Here is an 18,893-nt window from a genome sequence, read left to right as displayed (position 1 = left end):
CGACAAAATCCTTTATGACAATATACTTACAAGTAGGGAACAATGACACTTATTAACTACCTATCTTTGTGATCCATAAGATAATACTGAAGGCTGGAATTCTTTTGGGATCGTTAAGTCAAAGGACTTAACATTTTTTGGAGGATACAGCTCCAGGACATTATAACACTGCATGAAATAATTTAGTAACAGTCTCCTAGAACAGTTCATTCTTTTTATTAATTACTCCAATATACTGATCATAGAACCAAAATCAATATGTTTATCTTCCTTTCCAACTAGGTTATAAATTTATCATCAGAGTAATTTCAGCTTAAGTATGATTTGTCATGGGAAATTTAGGTCTACGTAATAGTGATCTTTTGTACATCCATCCACCCATCCATTCAAATAGTACATGACTTTCTACAATGTGTTAAGTATAGTGTTGGAAGTCAATGTCAAAAAAAAAGATGTGTTGCTTGGAAGGCGATAATAAACAAGACATGGTCCCTGACCATGGATTGGAGGCAACTAATACGGAACAAAATTCTGATAATAATGTGTTGTATTACCCTAGTACATTTATAAATTACTACAGAGTAGAATAGGACCAAATAAAATAATGTGAGAGTATATTAGAGATATGTACAAATTGTTACAGAAGGATCTCAAGAACTAGAAAGCCTTTATAGAAAATGCTTTGATTTTAATGTATCTGTCACTTCCTGACATTATATTTTATTTTTTATCTTCATTTCCTATTAGATTGTAAGCACCATGAATGGTAAGGACTATCTTATTCATTGCTATATCACCAGCATCTAGTGCTGTATCTGACATGGCGTGGGATTTCAAAAAGTGTTTGATTGCATGAATGGATGAATCTTAAAGGACAAGTAGGATTTCACATGTGGAGATAGAGAGATAATTCCTGATGGTGTGGCAGCCTGAGCAAGAGAAAGTGCTGAAGAAGAGCAAATGATTTGTTATGGTCAAAGTCTTAGGTTTGCAATGTAAGCAGTAGCAGAAGATAAAGCTAGAAAGGGAGGTTAGGACTAGATTTTAAAAGCTCTTCATATGCCATACTAAGAACCACATACTTTTGGAGAGCTGTCAGTGTTTTTAAGAAGGGGACCAAGAACAACTTACTTCTGTGTTTCAAAAAGATAATTGGGGAACAAGGGGTTGAGAGGCAAAAGGATGGGGAACATTTAAGAATATTATGGCTGTCCATATGTGAAGTAATGCGAGTCTGTAGAGGCACTGGCAGAACTAACAATGATCAAATATGCTACATTTCATGACAAAAAATGGTATCTTTTCTCTTTTGAAATGGAGTTTTAAGTTATACATTTACTATTTGGGAACTGAGAATGAAGAGAAAGAACTTCAAAACTGGCCAAAAATTTGAGGTTATAGTTAACTGGAATGAAACAATTTTTGCCCCTTTAATATGGGGATATGTTTCATCAAATAAATAAGAGGCTGTAGTATTCCATGTAGATGAAATCAAACTGTAGAAATAGTTTGTCCCTGTACTGAACAGGAAGAGATGGGCTATTCTGGCAGAAGAGACCATTTTTTCTTGAAATTCATATATAGCAATAAGAGAAGTCTGGATTGACTGACATAATCCCTATAAAATTATACCTAACATTTGTATAGTGACATATTACTAAATCAAGATCTAAATGTTTGCAATTTAGAGAGCCACCGCTAGATGGAGAGCTTGTTTTATCACCGAGTATCGTACTTTTACAAAGTTTTAAAGCAAGCTTTATCAAATTTAAACTTCTCAGCATATTTAACATTGATGGAATGTAGTTTCCATTGCTTTTTCATATAATCGATGTCTTTATATATGTGAAACAATTTAGAGTTAAATAGGAATCACTATCATTCATATGCAAAAAAGCTTTGTGAATGTGGAGGCGTATAAAAATGAGAGAAGATGTTGATTGTCTTGGACACTGAAAAATGTAATGAACTTGCATGTTAAAGTACTACTATTATAGGAAAACATCTAAAATTTTCATTGAACCTGTCAATAGCATCTTGTTTCTATAAATTTAAATGTAATAATATATATTTTAGGTTGCTCAAAAGTGTTACTGATTGCTTTTGACTTGAGCCTTTGTATTATAGAGAAAATGAGCAGAGTGAAGCAGTCTTTTAATGAGTTTCACCAATATGTATTAAGTTTAGCTGTCATTTTCCATTTAGTTTTCTTTTACTCTTAATCTTTTATATGCATGGTTATCAATTTTAAAGAATCATTTTTAGTGAAAACAAACTAAGTAATATTTTCTTCAAAATTATAAATGATAGGAGTAGTGGGAGGTTGTATTTAATGTACTCATCTGGAACTTATTAAAAAAATTTTTTTGAAAAAGACATCTGTCAGTTCTAAGGGGAAAATACCATCTTGGGGACAAATCCTTTCAATTTAGTTACTATACTGAGATGCTTCAGATAAAAACTAATTTGTACTAATGATGGAGGAAGCATGTGTAAAATAGTCACTGATTTATTCCAAATGGAAAGAAATTCCATTTCACTGACGCTCTTCTAATACCATTCAATTTACACTTATTATACATCTTAATCTGTTATTTAACCCATCTCCAGAGCCTATTTTAATGATTATATTTTTTTATGTGGAGATGTTACAGTTGGTACTTTTTCATATTATATCATCTTTGGATTAAGTCTTCTATCCCTTTTTATTATTTTTTTTTAATTTATAGTCTCACTGAGATTCTTCTATTAACTCCAGTTTTGGGCATCCTTACTCTTTTACTGTTGCCTCTGACAATTCTTCTTCATGACGGTCCCTTTCTTCACAAGCTTAGTCATTTTTTTCTTTTTTGCCTGTCTGCTGGCCCTTGCGCTTCGAGATACTTCTACAGAGAGGTTCTGTATTTGTTTATAATATATCAAGGTCCTGGAATTTCACTGTCCTGAAGCCATTTTAATGATAATTTCTTGACTTGGGGTTTCCTGAATTAAATGTATAGTATAAATTCTGACCCCATGCGTGTTCATGAAGCAAGCGTATGATTCCTGTTCCTCATGGGTGACTATCCTCCTCTTCTAGGGTCTTAGGGCAGAAGACAAGTTTTAGCCACTTCTCTGGGCTGGTGAATTAAAATCATCTAGTCCTCTTTTCAACTGATGAGAAAAAGGCATCCCTTTGAAGTTCCAGGCTCTATATAGGGAATTCAGCTCTATCTTCCTATACCATATAACCTATACCTAGTTCAATATTCTTGTGGTGGTTCTTTTGTGTTTGTGTGTCACTTGGGGTTATATTTTGTCCACCCTTTCTATATCTATACAGGAGGGGGCCCTTCCAAGTCAGGTCAGTCTACCATCTTGCTGGAGTCCCTTCTATTCTACTCTTACTAATCTGCTTTGCACATCTAAGGAAAGAATTTATAAACCTTGTATTCCTGTGACTCAAAATTGGCTTTCTTGAACAGAACAATGACTTGAAAGAAATAACTGGAGCCATTAGAAGATTTTTTTCCCTTATTTGTAGCAATTAACAGAAAAAATACTCTAATAGGTGCCTAATAGAAGCCATCAGATGTGATGATGCTGAAGTGAATATTTACTGAAACTTATAATGGTCTCAAAATTTTTATAGCAATCTTTTAATGAAAGTATACCATCTTGTCATCTTTAGCTTGCATTTCTTCAATTAAGTACAAGGACTTCTTGAAATTAGCAGTTCTATAATATCAAGGAATGCCTCAGTTCACACCACCAAATGTTAAGGGAACTTGCTGAGCTGCTTAACTAACCCCTAGGTCAATAAACTTAGTCATTAGCACCTCTTTTAAATAATTGTTTGTCTGTTACTGGTTCAACATTTATATAACCTGTCATAATACTTTGGTTTTTTAAGGTACAAAAATTACTGCTGTAGGTTTAAAGTAGAGAGTTTAAGTAGCGATGTTTTCACAGTGATAGTTTAACCATACTGTCTGGTACTGAGTGAGTTAAAGTCTGAACACCACAGCTAATTACTATGTAATGCTAACCTTAGTTGCTGGTTCATTTTGAGACTCTTTAAAATATGAACTGTGTATTTTACCCCTATGCACTCTCTTAATGATTTGTTTTTTTAGACTGAAATCACTTCCAGCCATCAGTTAGACTCTTGGTCTCTACATATGCACTTCTCCAAGCACAAATATTTCTTTTTCCTATTGGTCTGCCAGCTCTGTCAGAGCAAATTTCACTTTAAACTAAATGCTATGATACTTAAAACCTCTTGGATTACTCAGGCTGCTAGTGTGATCTATGACCTTCCAAGAATGACAGCTGAACTTTCCAATTTGCTTATACTGCTTGGGGAACTAAAAGCACATGCCAAAGAGGAAAATGTTTCTGATGTTGAACAGAGAGGAGAGTTCTTGCTGGAGGTGGGAGCAGGAGACTATTAAATACTGAAAAATACTAATAAGAAATGAAAAGAAACTAAACATGCTGTAAAGTCTAAGAGCTCGAGCATAATTCAAAAGTTAATGCTAGCATTAAAAACTTTTTAGTCCAGTTAAAATATGAATAATGACCTTCAGTTACTGAAATTTAAACACCAACCAGAATCTTAGAATGATAATGCACTATCAAAATGAACAAGTTCAAGAGATGGAATAGAACCTAAAATTATCACAAGTACTACACATAACGGGCTATATCAACTCCCCATCATTCTTTATAAAGCAGACAGAAATCTGACATATGGATATAATCAAAGAGGTAATACCACTATCTAACATGCATGCTACCCCTACTGACATATCAGTCTCTTGTAAATTAAAAATTAATGTTAAGCTTCTGTTAAAACCTTGTCCGACGTCCTTAAATAATACGGTTTGGAATATTTTTATATCGCTTTGAAACTTTTTCTTTTACTACATTTCATAAGAGGTATATAAATGTTAGTTGTAAAAAAAATCTCAAAAATCTTATCAAGCTTATTAAGCTTATTAAGCTTAATCTTATAAGCTTAATGTAAAGTTTCCAATTTATGCCCTAGTCTACTTATTCATTTATTTGTCTCAATAATTTTTAGGCTAAATAGCCTGCAAATTACCTTTGGCTGATAAAAATCAAGTGGTGATTGATAAGGACCTTTTATGTAGCTAAATCAGACTAAGTAATATTTTTCTAAAATTGAGGGCACAAGTATGGATAATAGAAACTATATTTAAACAAATTAAAAGTGCATGTTTTTAAGTAGCTAAGCATCAAAGTTTGAAAGTTCGATTCTAAAATAAGTTTATAATATCAAATATACAACAGGCATTTCCTTGTATTATTATGATACTTTATTCTTTTAATAAAAAATTTAAATTGAATGATTCTTTAAATTCTATAGCGCTTTACAATTTTCAAGTTTTACACACATGATTTCATATAATCCAATAAAACCACTTTTTCCCCCCTTTACCCCATCTTGTCACTCCCCTTTCCCTCTCCTCACTGGTAACCACTAGTTTGTTGTCTATATCTGTGAGTCTGCTTTTTTGTTTTATTCACTAATTTGCTGTATTTTTTAGATTCCACATATGTGATATCATATAGTATTTGCTTTCTGTGACTGACTTATTTCACTTAGCATAATTAAAACATCTATGTTGGGCAGTGTTATATAGATACTTTCAGCCTTCAGTAATTTCAGTAATCAATACAGGTCAGATAAATATTTAATAGTTATTTAGTATCCTCTAGAGCACTTAGGATCTCCATATACTACATAATACACCAGCAATGCATTTAGCACTAGAAGAACAGTTACTAAAGTAAATCTCTACTCTTAAATTTCATAAACTCTCTTGGCCCTTGATAATGTATTTATTATATTATAGGTCTGTACAAAAAAAGATAAATTCATTTTCTACTTAGGTCTAAGGCTAATTTTAGATTGCCAAGACACAAACTGATTGAAGTCATCCTGATCAACCAGATTGCAGTCTTCTGATGATGAAACAAGGTATTTCTAACAGTTTCTTCATAGAATGGGGCTAAGCACCTTTTGCACACACTGCATTGACACCAAGCAAATTCCGTGTAGACTTCAATGCAGAAGTATATGATTCTAACAATTACTTTTCTGACTTCGCCCTATTACCATATTTTAAAATTATTATTTTTAAAGCAACATAAGGAAACATACTTTTTTTTCTTTATCACTGATGTACAAGGGCATTTTTCTCCCTTAATTTAAGGACTAGTAATTATGTTTACAAATTCAGCTACACTAACTTAAGTATGAACTTATCAACAACTCCTGCATTTTATTAAAGTTAGTGGGGTGCAATGACCTCAAAACCAGAATATCTGGATATAATTTATGTCTCTACTGATATAACTCGTCTCCGTCTAAATCTGTAACTTTCTTTGTCATGATTTCTTTTTTTTTTTTTTTGGTAAAGTAAGAATAATGGCTATCCCTTTTAACATCTCTCTGCCTTGAGATTATTATATTTCCAGGTCTTTTACAAGAACAGTACAAAGACTCTTGTAGTATGTACTTGGTGTTATTGTTATGACATATGAAAATGATAGAGGCTTCCCTAGAAAATACTTAAGAAATGCTGGCTCCTGCCATATAATCTAGACTGTTAAGAGATACTCTATCATACTTGGCATGCTTCTTACACATGCTTTCTGTTTGCCTTTACAGGGCTCTTACATAATTCATAGAGATTTATGCCTACACATAGGCAACTAACTGTTGTTGCACTAAAATAATGCCATGGCCAATCATATCTTCCTTTACCATAGTGAGACTGGACTGCTTGTATAAATAAAATTATTCAATCAAAACCCTTCAGATTCTATGTCAAGATAGATGCAAACGATACAACACCTTTAGGGATGAATAATACTGGGAAAGTCTCTTTACATGCTTTTTCATCTTATTTTATATTCAGGGACTTTATTTTGAAAGTAGTAAATCAAGGGTAAGGTTTTTAGTTATTTCACACAAATCATCACTTCCCACACTGCATACATTCCTGCACTTAGGTTTAATGCTGTAGTGTTGGCTTTTCTTTGAAAAGGGCACAGGGTCACAGAAGTGTTTAGGGTGGGGTATCTTCATTCTGTGATGTTCACTGTCTTGGGGTGGTGCCAATCTGACAATACAGGACACATAAGCAGAGCTGGGTAACCATGAGGAGAATTCTTCAGGGAGACGGGAATGCACTATACATTTTTTAAATTAAAGGCAGTGTAGGGTTTTAAGCAGTATTTCCAACTAGCACATAGGTATATCCATATTAATTACTTCAAGTATGCAGGACAAGGAAAGATTACAAATTGATTTAAAATGACTAGGGTGCACACTTGCTGATGGCAAATAGTACTTCTCTCCCTCAGATTTTAGAAGAAAAAGGCAAAATTCAACTGTAGGATATTGACATAGTTTCTGTTTTCCCCTTAGTATATACAGAGAATGAGCTGAACTATAATAGCCCAATATTTATAAAGTCCTTAAAACCCAGAAACCTTTTTAAAAAACTTTTTGAGACTTTTAAGAATTCCTGCTTATTTGCCACCTCAAAAGAGATCTCCACATGAAGTTTAAGTACCCATGTAAATATAGCTTTGTGGGGTTTCTTGTATCAATTTAAGTTACAGTTGCAATTTAAAAATTTACTTGCCTAACTATGTTCATAGGAGCCTCCTCCCATCCTTTCACATTTGAGGGGCGCTAAATTAGCCACTGAAAAAGGAATCCGGATTCCTTTTCAAGATTGTTTTGCCTTTTAATTTCTGACAGGCCAATATGAAGGTGCTTTGTTTTTGGCTGGAAAAACCTGAAATGGAAAGAATTTCTGAAAAAGTGGGATGTATCAACTTAAGATAAAGCTAAACAAAGAAAATAGGCTTAAAAATATATTAAAGTATGGTATATTATTTGAGATAGAATGCTGACTTATGTCCACAAAAGAGATGATATTCAGAAAATCATTAATTATGCTCCTCTCTATAAGTCTATTCAAAAGACTAATTACTTAAAATGTTTAACTTTGATTACAGGCACAAGAAACCATTTGTTGATCGTGCCTCTCTAGTCTGAAATGTGTAGCTTTTATGTAAAAAGCAACATAGCCATACATAGATTTCACACTCACCAATAATTAACTTTAATGATAAAAGTATAAAGTTTAGAAAAATACTAACCCTTCTTCTCAAATACAGAAACAAGGCCACATTTGAAAATAGGTTCTATTACAGAATGCCGCATTTGCCTCTCTGAAGTAGGTCTGAGTTATATTTAGTTGGCAGAGGCGCTGATTACTTACAAGATTACCAAGTGATTTGGGCTACTGCTGAAAGACTGCACATTGGCCTAAAATCCCTACAGGTAAAATCCACAGGATTATAGGTCATAATTAATCCCCTTAACTCCAGACTTCCTTTCCATTTCCATAACCCTCAATGGAGGTTTACTGCCTTTTTTAAAAAAATGAGAAAACCTAATGATTTTAACAAATCTAAAACCCTTTCAATTAAAAGTTTTGAGAATTCATCAACAGCTATGACATCAGCATTAAAAAACATTCAAGGACTAAAATGTTTTGTAACTTATTTCCTTGGGAATATCTATCTGCCTACCTACCTACCTACGTAAACCTTTGCTCATGAGATGGGATGCATCAGAACCCAACATTTAAATCAAACTCTTTGATACAATGTCTCTTCAAATCTCACAATTATTCAAATTATGTTTTGTAGGGCATTGATGTGTTTCTAAAGAGACATTCTATTACAAAGCTATGAAAAGCTACTGTCTGAACTAATCCCTCCAAAGTGCTTACTGTTATAATGAAGTAACTAAATTCTAATGAATTACCAGACCATTAAAGATCAGTGTCAAAAACAAAAAAGTGTCTTATTAAACAGCCTATATAACTCAGGAGGTTGTATTTTAATAATAATGTGATTCTTTGTCAAATATTGCACTGCTTAGGTTAAAATGCAAAAATATGAATCTATAAATCTGTTTACTTTTTAATCTAAGAAAATTCATCACAGTGTCTTTTAAAATTATTTTTATTTTTTTTCTGGCTTTGAGATATAATTGACAAATACTATTGTCTTTAGATTATCTGATTTTTTCTTCTGTAAGAAAATGTTAAAGGTAGAATCTTTTGTAACGGAAGTTAACAAATTCAACACTCAAAATAGCATGCTCTTAAAAAAAAAGTGTCTATTTAAGACATTACGGCATTCTTCTCTAATGATTAATTTGTGTCCTCTAAAGATTAAGGACAAATCAAAAATGTTTAAGATGTTTATTTCATTGGGACACACATACACACACCCTTATTTAATCAAGGTGTGAGAATAACACAAAAGTTAGCAGGAACATGTTGAAGACCACTGATGTATAAAAACTGACACTGTACTTAGTATTAATTCCTTAATTATTTTTCTAAGCACGATAATACTATTACCTTTAAAGATGTTTTTAAAAAGTGATATAAAGAATAATAAATAGGATACTTTAAGTCATCTCAAAAAATTATATTTTGGGCTTCCCTGGAGGCGCAGTGGTTGAGAGTCCGCCTGCCGATGCAGGGGACACGGGTTCGTGCCCCGGTCAGGGAAGATCCCACATGCCGCAGAGCAGCTAGGCCTGTGAGCCATGGCCGCTGAGCCTGCGCGTCCGGAGCTTGTGCTCCGCAACGGGAGAGGCCACAACTGTGAGAGGCCCGCGTACCGCAAAAAAAAAAAAAAAAAAAAAAAAATGTATATATAGTATTATGTGCTTGTATTATAAAATTGTTGGTAGGAGCCTATGCTATATAGGTAATTTTTTAGTAACCTACATAACATAAAAAACTGCCTTTTGAAGGGCCTAGCCGCTCCGCGGCATGTGGAATCTTCCCAGACCGGGGCACGAACCCGTGTCCCCTGCGTTGGCAGGTGGACTCTCAACCACTGCGCCACCAGAGAAGCCCTATATATACATCTTGATTATACAGTTAATAAATACTACACATTATACATTTGAAATGATCTGATTTACACTTTAAAAAGATCACAATGGTTACTATGGGGGAAAATGGATTGCAAGGGAAGGTAAATGCAGAAGCAGGGAAATTAATTTGGAGGCTATTTTGAATGGTTCAGGTGACAGATGATGGTGGCTTGGACTAGAGTACTAACGGTGGAAATGGAAAGAAAAGCCCAAATTTCAGACAGTCTAGAAATGAAAACAACAGGACTTGCAGATGGTTTGCACTGGGGAGAGTGGTAATGGTGAAGAAAAGGGAGGAACCAGGGAAGACTCCAAAGTTTATGGCTTGAACTACTGGATGGTGGTGACATTTACTGAGATGGAAGATTAGAGGAGGCACCTATTTGCATGTAGGAAATCAAAAGTTAAGTCTGATGATTTTATTAAACATTCAATTGGGTATGTTAAATAGTGAGAGGAATAAAGCTGGTGCTCAGAGGAGAGGCATCTGATAAAAATACAAGCCTTCAGATAGTATTTAATGCCATGGGATCTGGATGAAATCCTCTAGGTAGTGGGTGAAATTAGAAAAGAGGGCTCCCCAAAAGGATATGGATAGAGAACAGGGTTGAAGTCCTGAAGTAACCAGCATTTAAAGGTGAAAAGGAGGAGGAATATCCAGCAGAGAACAACACTGGGAAGGAATGGAGAAGATCTTAGGAGGAAAATTAAAAAAACAGGGTATCTTGAGAGCTGAAAGAAGGGAGTTTCAAAAAGCAGGGCCTGGATATCTGTGTCCAACACTGCTGAGAGTTAAAGATGAGAAAGGTCCATGGATTTGGCAATATGAAGATTACTAGCGATTGTGACAAAACTGGAGAAATAGAAGAGTGAATGGGAGTCTTTTGAGATGCACTGTATGAAGAGAAATGAGAAATGGGTAGTAGCTGGAATGTGATTTTGGGGCAAAGAGAGTTTAACGCTGGAGATTCCACATTGTGTTTATATTCTGACAGGAACGATCTAGTAGAAGGGAAAAGAGTGGTGACATGAAAGAAGTCCTTAGGAAGGTAAGAAGGAATGGGGTTCCGAGCAAAATGAACCAACTGGACTTTGAAAAAAAAGGGCACTTCCTTGCCTGTAACAGAGGGAAGAGAGTGAGGTGGGGTAAAAATAAGAGTAGAACACTGAGAGGTGGGGAGATAACTTGGGCAAGTTGCTTAACTCAATAAGCTTGGGTTTTCTTAATGTCTCCTTCCCTGAGCTGTTATGAAGATCAAATTAGATAAGGGATGTAATGATAGCAATTAGCATACTGCCTGGCACTCAGTAAATATATTTCAATAAATGCCAGCATTACTATTAATCAGCATATCTCAGATTATAGACAGATTTGAAACCATTTTAGAGAATAATATTTCAAATTATACAATTAGAATAAAGATTGAGTCTGTACGGCATTGAAGCCTGCATTGTTTCTATTCCTTTCCAGTAATTTCATTTAAAACTGGACTGGACGGTTCATGTTACAGAAACAAACTCTTTGGAGCAGTTTCACTTAAGATTTTTCTTTTTCTTTTTAAATAACAACAAAAACTTAAAAAAATATGTTTATTTTGTGCAGAAATTTTCTGTGGACTTTCATGTCCAGAATTTTGGATGGATTGTGGACTGTCTGATGCAGATTTAAAGTATTAGAAAAACAAAGAAGCAAACTTCGAACAGTCCCCACCACCCTCTGATACAGTATCTAAAACTGCTTTAGTTTCTACCATTTTTTGCCCACATGCAAACTTTCATGTTACAATTTAAGTACACATAGATAGGCTTATTTGAAAACACAATAATGCTAGGAGTACAAGCTATTGGGCCTCCCTGGTGGCACAGTGGTTGGGAGTCCGCCTGCCGATGCAGGGGACACGGGTTCGTGCCCCAGTCCGGGAGGATCCTGCATGCCGTGGAGCGGCTGGGCCCGTGAGCCATGGCTGCTGGGCCTGCGCGTCCGGAGCCTGTGCTCCGCTGCGGGAGAGGCCACAGCAGTGAGAGGCCAGCGTACTGCAAAAAAAAAAAAAAAAAAAAAAAAAAGTACAAGCTATAATTTTAAAGTTCAGCATTTCTACATTATACTAAATACCTTCTGAAAAGGCCTAGGGTAGTGCTGTACCTCCCCCTCTCCTAAAATTTTCAAGCCATTCTTTTCTTACCCTCCTTTCTTATTGGGGTAACTAAAAACTGACACTTTCCCCAAAATGGGTCCTCTGTTTTATCAGATCTGACTTTACTGCCCCCAAGTTAGAAATCTTATTCTGTGTTTCAATATATTTTCAGTTATTGTTTCTATGATAGTTGTCTAAATCAATGAATGGGTATTATGCACTGTCGATTTATCCCAACATTTTGATTTTTATGAAAATAGAAATAACTTATTTTGTGAAAACAGACAGCTATAAGATAGTAGTAACTGGCTTCAATGGTGAGAAAATAGAAGCTGATTTCTTTCTTTCATGTATTTTAGCATATTTCATATTTATGTATATTAATATGATCTATATCAACATATATTAATAAAATATATTTATCAATGGCTATCATCTAAAATGGCATTCTAAAAGTGAATTTCTTGACAGAGATAAGTTTAGTTGCCAACCACAAAATAAGATGGTAGTAAAGATAAAAGGTATAAGTGAAAAATAAATTTAACAACGTATATTAACTGAATCAAATAGTTAATGCTTCAACTGAGAGGTTTCATTGCAGTAAAAAATGAGATTTTATTGTATTTCAGTCTGAAGATGCATATATTTAATAATGTATAAAATTCAGCTTGCTTAAATGTGATTTTGAATTTCCATTGATTTATTCAACAGATATTTATAATATTTCCAATATTTGTAAGGACCCATTTGGTAAGATGGTTCAGTGGATACTTATAATGATGTTCTTTTTACTTTAAGAATAGCTCTTACAACGTAGAGATCAAGTTTTTTGAAATCCTTTAAGTTCCTTTAAATACTATGAAATCTTCTCTGAAGTTGAAAGTGAAAAGTAATGTTCTGACTTATTAAATAAACTCATTAAGTACAAATTTATGTTGAAACTGAACATACAACATAATCAAAGAAACAACAAACCAGCTTACTTTATTTGAGTGGAAAGAGAGGTCGGGTCTTTCAAGAGCACGAAAGCAGACCCGATTTGAACATTAATGGCAGTGCACGTGCATGTGCAACCACTCCCGTACCCTGCCTCCCCAACACATGCACACCTTTCTCCTCTCAGCTTATTAGCATTCTAAATCTTTCTCCCAGGCTTGGCCTTGCAACCACTTACTTGATAAAATAGGTCACTTAAAAAGGAAGAAAGCCCAATAAAATGAATTACAAAGACAACAAGTTTAAACTGATTGCCCTGTTTTCATACATTGTAGCTGAAATCTGCAAATATGCAGTTGGCTGTGCTTTGGCATTTAACAGCAAGTGATCAGCAAGGAGGAGGAAATTTTATTCTCATTAACGGTTGCAGATTTACTGCAGTGAAAAAGGGCTATGTAACCCGAGATGTGACAGTACAGAAAGATCAAAGCCTTGGATTGGAAACTAAATAAACCCTCTGGCTACTTCCTGCAAGGAAAATTCACTTTGGCAATGTAAAACAGAGCCCAGTTAAAAACTACTCTCAGTTTTATGAGCTGTCATAGCAGCTCAAATGGTTTGGACTGGCTGAGTTTAGAACATTATATTTCCTTGTTTTTGTCTTAGATACTTCTGTAAGCAGTTTTAAAGACTTTTTTTTTTTTAAACACAACAACAAAAAAAAGAAAAAACTCTTTTCTTTTGGTTGAAACTGAGGAGGTAACCACTAAACTTATTAAAACAGGCAGGTCTTCATTTGCACATTCCTTTCTAATTTACTACAGTTTAATATTTTGCTCTTAGATTTATTTGGCAATATACATTTACCTTAATTATTCATTTGTAATCTGTACAATTCCTATTCAAAATAAGTGCAAATCAGTTTACAGAGCCCATATGGCTCATATCTGAGGGGTGAGCTATTTGTAATAGCACATCTGGTAGGACTATGGGCAATATGGAGAAACGGGAATAAATTAATATTACATTTAAAAACCCATAGGCTTTGGGTTTCGTCTGTTTTTAAAAAATATTTAAGAAAAAACATGTTTAACATTTCTAATATATGTTTAATATTTCTAATATAGGGACTTTTAAACAATTATTCATAAATACTTAAATCACATTGTTACATCAATCAAAACACAGATGGGCTAGAATCAATCAACCCCGTCCCTGAGTTTAGAAGTAAGCTCAGTATCATTGAATCCAGACTTAAGGGAAATAAAAGATGACGTGCTCTGTTTTCCTCTCTCTTTTATTTTTTTGGAGGGGGTGGTGGTGCTTATCAACCAAATTGCTTATAATTTTGAATTTCTCATTAGACTACGAATAAGCAAGACTTTGTAATGGTAATCTGGGACTTCCCTGGTGGTCCAGTGGTTAAGAATGTCTTCCAATGCAGGGGACTCAGGTTCATCCCTGGTCGGGAACTAAGATCCCACATGCCGCGGGGCAACTAAGCCCACGCACCACAACTACTGAGCCTGCACTCCACAACTACAGTGCCACATGTCACAACTACAGAGCCCCATGCGCTCTGGAGCCTGCGTGCCACAACTAGAGAAAAGCCCGTGCACCGCAACAAAAGATGTCACAACAAAAGATCCTGCAACGAAAGATCCTGCGTTCCACAACTAAGACCTGATACAGCCATAGATAAATAAATAAATAAACAAATAATATTGTAATGGTAATCCACATCCTATTCCCTTTAAAAAAAAAACCCATAATTTTTTTGAAAATAAGAGCATTTCATGGGTCAAATATGTCATAAAAGCAGTCACCTTTGCTTAAGGACTTTCTACTTTCTTTTTAAATTTATAACTAATTTTTATATATCTGTACAGCCAACAAAAATGCTATTAATATGTATAAAAATGTATGAACTTTAACATTGGATAATCACTCTTAAATGGTGGTGATATAATGAACTTCCTAGTCATGAATGGACTAACTCCCATTCATTTCTTCTAGTACAAAGCTATACCATAACTGATGTGTTAACATTTTTACAGGATCTAGTCATATTCAGATTACTTTTTTCATTTATAAACTCAATTATGCTGAATTTCTTCTCCTAAATGGAAGTCCTAATAAAGTGACAATAAATTTGGTTTCCTTTGGGAGCATCTTTGGATTTTACAAATAACTAACATGCATACCTCCAAAAACTTAGCTCAGACCACCAGATTGAAAATTAACATGAATTTGATGAGAGCAGCCTGTCACCAACTTCTTCTCTTGTTTCTAAATTTCCAAAGGAAAGTAAATCGCTTAAAATACTTTTTCAAGTCAGCATAATTTCTCTAGGATAAAACATCTTCCCAGGTTTACAGGATTCTTAGCCTTGGTTTTTGGCTTGTATTTCTATATTTCAGTAAAGTTTACAATTTGCTAATGCTGATGTGTGATAATCTAATAGAATCTGGCCTTAAAAGTTATAGGCCCAATTTACTAATAAAACCTAATTCAATTTTCCTTGGGAAATGCAAATCATTAGTGTCCAAGCAGTGGAACCGAATTTCCTTGCCCTTTTATGGCTAGAAAGTTTTCTCTATTAAAAAGTCTAAACAAATAAGTCAACTAAGACTAATATATGAAGATTCATTTATAGGCATAAAATAATAGCATCATGTATATAAACATTGATTAATTAGCTAAATAAATGATTTGCATGAGACATAAACCCTTCTAGACTGAGATTATCTCACTCATCCTCATTTTTTATACAACTGGATTAATCTGTAGCGAACTTAATGAACTACTTAAAAGAATTTAATGGTAGTGAACTAATTAGTTACTTAATGTGTTAATAAATTTTTAGCAACTTGTTCTCCAAGCAATCTAAATACCAATTTGCAGTAAGCCATATACAGCGTATTAAAGCAAAATAAGTAAACAATATATTGTATCACACAAAAAAACCTACATATCTTACTCTGAAGTTTGATAACACTTACTCTAAAACTTTCTAAAGCACAGTTCACTATTAAGACTAATATATCTGCTTGCCTTTTGGAGGCAGTAATGGTGTAATACTAAGAATGCTGGCTCTTACCAAGCTTAAAGGCGTCACTATTTATTACCTAACTGGTTTGGGGCTAGTCCCTTAAAAATCTCTGAGTCTCAATTTCTACATTTGTTAAAATAGGGCCAATACTACTCTTTGCCCTATATACCTCACACACGGTTGATGGTCAAATGAGACATATGATGATATGTGTTAGCTACATGCGAGTTTTTAGTCCTGGTATACTAAGATTTAGGCCAAAAAACATTTAAACATTTTATTCTTTAAAACTTTTAGAAGTCTCCTAAAACATTCCATCTTCTGAAAAAAAAAGAAAAGAAAACTAGCAGAATTGTTATGAGAGTATTTAGAGAGAAAAAAAATGTAATGTGATTTAATGTAAGGATTGTGTTACAGCAAGTCTCATAGTATAAAAAACCATTTATTTGCATTGGTTTGATTTTCTCATCAGAACTGTGTCACACAGCTATTGCCACTCTTGTTCTCCTGTTTTCACCATCCCACAGATTTAACCACTTCATTACCTTAGATGGGATTTTACCTGTCATATAGTATTATTTCTTATGAATGGTTTTATTCATTTCAAGAAATTTATACCATGCATTTTTGATTGGTTAATACTAATGAAGGTGGGAAGAACTTAAGATTATTTCTATTGGTTATACCTAGCTGTAGCAATTATGACTGAGTGTGAAATACATGTTTATACATACTAAAAACAATGTCATTTGGACAACTAAATACAATTATAATAAACATTTGCACAGATCTGGATATTTTTAGATCAAATCATATACCCTGAAACAGAGTAACTTTTAAAAGTAAACAGGATATTGTCTTGTTACCCAACACCATGGTTTCTATAGAGGTTCTGCTGTATATGTTTTAATCATGATTTAACAAAATTCCATTTAAAGTGAGAAGCAACTCTTGCAAATATCCCAACTTAGATACAGCTAAGAACAAGTATTAGGGAACTTCGCAAATGTGCACGTGAAAAACAAAGAGTAAATAAAATGTATAACAGTGCCTGAACAAAGGATTCAGCAAGGTTTTTTTTTAAATATTATGCACTGTTAATAATAATGTTTTAATACATGCAAAAAATATAAATGGAATGACCAAATATTTCAAACATACTGTCAGCTTTCATTACTAGAATTACAGATGTGGCAGTGGTGTACTCAATTTTATGCTGTCAAAACATCATAGGTGAATAATGGTTTTATTCAAAATTTTTCTCAATAAGAAAAAAGCAAATTAAAAGGTCTCTGGGGTCAATTCTTTAAAAAGATGAATTTTATATAAAGTAAATATCTATTGCTAAATATCTATTTTTACCTATTTTGACTTTCATATTTACTTAAATCAGAACACTAATCTAATACGTGGACAAAATCATGTGGCACAAAAGTAGGTACTAAAAGTAACATTTATTCCCCAATTAGGTAAGTGTATCTCACGATACTCAATGTATCTATTTTCTTGATAGAAATCACACAATCATTTATCCAGTCTTTATCTCTGATTATTTCATGAGGATAAATTCTTAGAAATGAAGTTACAGAATTAAGGAAGTATACAATTTTAGGCTTCTGTTCTCTGTTACCAAATATATTTCACAAAGGTTTTGTCCATTTAAGTCCCACAAGAAGTGTGTCAGAGTGCCTCTTTGCTCCCATGTGTGGGTATTAGCATTAGAAAATCTTTGGCAACTGATAGGTGAAAACGGAATCTGGCTGCTTTATTTTATATTCATCATGTCTGGAAAAATTACTAACTAAAGTCAGGAGTTTTTTTTAAAGACTTCATGAAGCATGTTCTCCTCTGAGAAAAAGTTATAAAGAAATTAGGAACAAAAAAGCTACACAGTAAATAAAGCAGTGTTTTTTTTGATGATTATCTTTAAAAGATTTAGTAAGTATTTTATAATTCATTTAGTTCTTACAATGCTGCTGAACAAATGGTTGGTCTCCAATATCTATCAAAGGGAAATGTTTCTACGAGGTTCTTTTCATTTTCTTTTGATCCTTCCACATAATTTCAACATTACTGCCACAGTAATGAAGGTCACTAAAACTTAAACTATTAGAACAAATGGAAGAGTTTGGTTTATCAATTAAAACTGATATAGGACTTATCAAATAAGGGATTTTATAGGCATATTTAATTTTATCTCAATATATGAGAATTTCTCGATTGCCAAATTAAGGGTTGTAATATAGACAATAATTTGATTTATCTTTTGAATAACTGCTTTGAAATAATACCCTAATATATAGTTCTAGGAATAATAAAAAAGGTCAGTAAATACTACACAATGCCTTTTAGACAGGCAATATTTAATTTTAAGGTTGCTTTTCTCAAGTGAAATAACTGAGTTAACTAAATGCCTGAGTTTAATGAAGGTGGCCTATAGCAAAGAAATAAGTCTAATTTTTACAGGTAGAGTCCCTGTCTTAGGAAAAATTACACATTTAAAATTTTGGATAAAAGATTATTTCTCATATATTAAGAAAATAATGTGTTAGTTCTGGTCAGTAAAATTTTAAAAAAGTGCAACTGATGTTTCAACTGTGATTTAATGTTTCAAAGAAAATATATTAGAGAGAACAGAATAAAAGGTGTATATGTGAATTATATAATACATATAATGAACAGAAAAGTTAATCACCAAGTACTCTAAGAAAGAAAAAAAAAGAGGCAGGCATATACACAGAAAATGAAAGTGTAAGATTCAGATGGCTCAATAATGCACACA

The 18,893-nt window shown here is 33.6% G+C and overlaps 1 protein-coding gene across 3 annotated transcripts in view; it reads right to left on the bottom strand.

Moving 5' to 3' along the window:
• KIFAP3 (kinesin associated protein 3) overlaps positions 1–18,893 on the bottom strand; it is a 158,413-nt gene that overhangs the window by 5,436 nt on the left and 134,084 nt on the right. The window lies entirely within an intron of this gene.

This window comes from Globicephala melas, chromosome 1, assembly GCF_963455315.2.
Source record: "Globicephala melas chromosome 1, mGloMel1.2, whole genome shotgun sequence".
Classification (NCBI taxonomy): Eukaryota; Metazoa; Chordata; class Mammalia; order Artiodactyla; family Delphinidae; genus Globicephala; species Globicephala melas.
The sequence above is the reverse complement of the archived record's forward strand: the minus strand, read 5'-3'. Positions and strand labels throughout refer to the sequence as shown.